Here is a 3,827-nt window from a genome sequence, read left to right as displayed (position 1 = left end):
GAGTTGAATCCTAGAACAAGAAAGCAAAGATTTATGACACTACTAGTGAACTAGTTGGAAGTGGAGAGAAAATAAGAGGTAACTTGTTCTATCTAGACCTATCTGAAGATACTTGTCTATTTGCACAATGTGAATATTTTTGGCTACAAAATAAGAGGCTATGTCATGTGAACTTTGATAACTTGGTAAGCATTAGTAACATGAAAAGAGTTAGAGGGTTATTAAGACTATGTAAACCTAATAAAGTGATATGCAAACAATGTCAAATGGGTAAAATGATAAAGTCTATTTTCAAGAGAAATACATATTCTTCTAATGAGATTTTGGATTTTATTCATAATGACTTGTGTGGTCCTATTGGGGTATAGAGATATTATGGTGATAAAAACTTTGATCTATTTTTTGATGATTTTTCAAGAATGGTGATTGTGTTGTTTCTTAAATAACAATATGATGCATTTTAAATGTTAAGTGCTATCTTGCTAGAATTGAGAAAGAAATAGGTAAGAGTCTAAAATGTATGAGATTAGATAGAGGCGGTGAATTCATTTCAGATGAGTTCAACATATCTTGTAATGAAAAATGAACCAAGAGGAAAATGAGTGCACCAAGGACACCACCATAGAATGGTATAGCTGAGAAATGGAATAGATCAATTATGGATTTCACAAGAACAATAAATATGGAGAAGGATGTTTCACTAAAATACTAGAGAGAGTTTGTCAACATTGCAGTCTACACTCCAAACCATGTGCAAGTGAAGAAAGGAACGAATAAAATACCTTTTGAATTCTAGTATGGATATGCACCAATTTTAAAGTCTTTGGAAGAAGAACATGTAACAAAAGGTAAATTTGATGCTAAAAGTGATGAAGGTATATTCCTAGGTTATTCCACTAAGAGAAAAGCTTATAAGTTTTTGAATTCTAACACTAACAAAATTATGGAAAGTGAAAACATTAGAGTTGATGAATTTGAAAACAAAAAAGAATAAAAATACAAGAAAGAACCTAAAGATTATAGAAAATTTGTCTATATTTATGAAGGAAAACCTAGAACCTTACATGAACTAGAAAATGTGACTTCCAAGCATTGACAACTAGGCATTGTTGAGGTTCTACAAAAGAGTTATGTTGAGCATCAACAATCTATTGAGCATTAGGCTAAAGGAGTTAAGTCATAGACTATGACTTCCAAATAGTAAAAAGAGGAAGACAAGTTGCATCCAAAGAGAACAAAAGATGTTTAATATGCAAAATCTAGTGAACAATAACAAGAGGAACCAAGATATGAACCTATTTTTGCAAAGTATGTGAGAAGACATCATGCACTAGATCAAATTATTTGAGATATAGATTTAGGAGTCATGAAAAGAAGAAGATTGAAGAATGACACATGCTTATAAGTTATTATGTGAGTTTGAACCTAAATATGTCAAATATGCTATATTAGATGAAGGAAATGAATGATGAAATTGAGCAAATTGAGAAGAATAAATCATGGACATTGGTACCTAGACCAAAAGATTAAAATGTGATTGGAACTAAGTGGGTATTCATAAAAAAACTAAATCAAAAAGGTAAAGTCACAAGGAATAAAGTAAGAATAGTTTGTAAGGGACATGCACAAGAGGAAGGGGTTGACTATGGTAAAATATTTAGCCCAATTGCAAGGTTGTAAGGAATGAGAACTTTCTTGCATATGCTGCTTACATGGGATTCAAAATGTACCAAATGTAAAATCTACATTTTTAAATGAAATTTATGGAGGAAGAAGTATGCATTGAACAACCTAAAGGATTTGTTGATCCAACCAAAATAAATATGGTATGTGTTAGTTAACAAATTTTTCTTTTACAAAAGAACCTTAAAATGACTCCTAAATGCCCAAACCAGGAAGACAAACACATGAACCTCATAGATGGATCATTTTTCAATTGAAATACATAAGCATCCTCTAAATTGTCTCAGTATAGCTCCCCATACAAGATTTGCAATGAATTCACAAAATAAACTATAGAGATGCTTTTAACCTAAAAGAAAATAAAGTATAGAAACATCTATACATAGGAGTAGAATAGATGTGAAATATTTAAATACAAACAAAAGGTGAACATACGAATTTGATACACAAATGACTTCCTCACATCAACAAACTAGGATTAATTGAGAAACAATAAAGAGTCCATATCCCTTTTCAATGAGTGGTTTAATCTGAAGACAAACTCCCAAAACCAGCTGCATATCAAATATATACAATGATACTAGAAATGATTATAAAAAAATACAACTTAACATAACCCAAAGTAAACAATAATGGATGCACAGATGCATAAATTCTTTCTCTTTTTATTCAATAGCAAGAAAATGAGCTAACAGACTCAAAATATGCACGATAAATTACATTGAAAAGAAATACATATCCTCTCTATTACAATAAAATAAAATAAGAAACTCCCTCTTCCTATAGCTCATAGTCCCCATAAAAAGAAGTGGAAACCCTTGTCTATCCCTCTTCTTAAAATAAATAATCATGAGCAACTCCATTTAGGTATTGAATCTTGAAATTACATGACTCTTTTAGTATTATCTTTTATTTCCTATGATTTTCTATTCTTGGTTTTTTTGATTTTATTATAATGTTGTATATATAAAAATTCTTTGGAGTTTTTAATTACAACTTTATAATTACCTCTTGAATTGTATTCATGGTTTGGGGGTCTTGAGTCACCTTTGTATTTTGAATTTAAAATTGGATCTACACTTCTAAACCAATCAACCTTGAACCATGCCTTCAGATCATTGAACCTTTGAACTTGTTGGATTCATGAACCTCTTTGAACCATTTAGAATTTAGTTGCACATAAATAAACCTATTGAACTAGTTTGAAATTTATGAAGCTATTTAGACCATCCCAAACTAGTATATACTAGTGTGAACCAATCTGAACCCTTTGTACTAGTTGAACCAACTATACCCAGAATGAGGTGATTCAAAAATTGTTGAGCCATATTGATCCAATTTTTAACCATTGAACCATTTTGGACTCTATTCAATGTAAGAATATGCATTAGGGTAGAATTTCCACAAGAAATAAGAACTCAAACACAAGCACAACTGTAGACCAAAAAATGGAGAGAGTATGATCAAAATAACAATGTATTTAATACTTGATGCTAGAGTACACTAGGAGCTCCTGATTATAAAGGCTATAGGAGAGCTTCTAGAATGCATAGAAGTTAGCACCATGATGTGTCATACAACCAAGCACATGTCCACCAGATATGGATTATCCTCCATTAAGCAGGAAAGTAAGTGCGCTGATGAGAGGATAAGCCTAGAAGGATGGGACATGCAAAACAGTGTTGTAGACATCATGTGCTCAAATAGAGTTGCATACTCCTATGTTGTCAATATGACAACTCACAAGGTTGCACAAAATCCTAAGTGTCTCATAAATAAAAATAATAAAATAATGCAATATAATTAAATAATGCATTAACCTAAGTAAACTTAAGTAAGTGTAATAAGTAAATACTTATTTACACCAACACCCCCCCTTAAGTGCAACTTAGGGGAATGCCCTTAAGCTTATGATCTAGGATGGAGATGCATAATGGGTGATGCAAGAGCATCCAGAGGTATAAGGGCAATCCTATGTCACCCAAAAAAATGTACTTAGACTTAGTTTATGTTTCATGTCTTTACATTTTTGGATACCCATTTGGGTCAAATAAAGGTTCCAACTCTCACAGTTCCACTATCAGTGTGTTTGAAAATCCCAAAAAAATAGGAGCATGCAATTTGGCCATCATTTTGGTGACCTA

This window comes from Cupressus sempervirens, chromosome 1 (assembly GCF_028749045.1).
Source record: "Cupressus sempervirens isolate cs-2001-9-10 chromosome 1, ASM2874904v1, whole genome shotgun sequence".
In the NCBI taxonomy this organism is placed as follows: domain Eukaryota; kingdom Viridiplantae; phylum Streptophyta; class Pinopsida; order Cupressales; family Cupressaceae; genus Cupressus; species Cupressus sempervirens.
The sequence above is the reverse complement of the archived record's forward strand: the minus strand, read 5'-3'. Positions refer to the sequence as shown.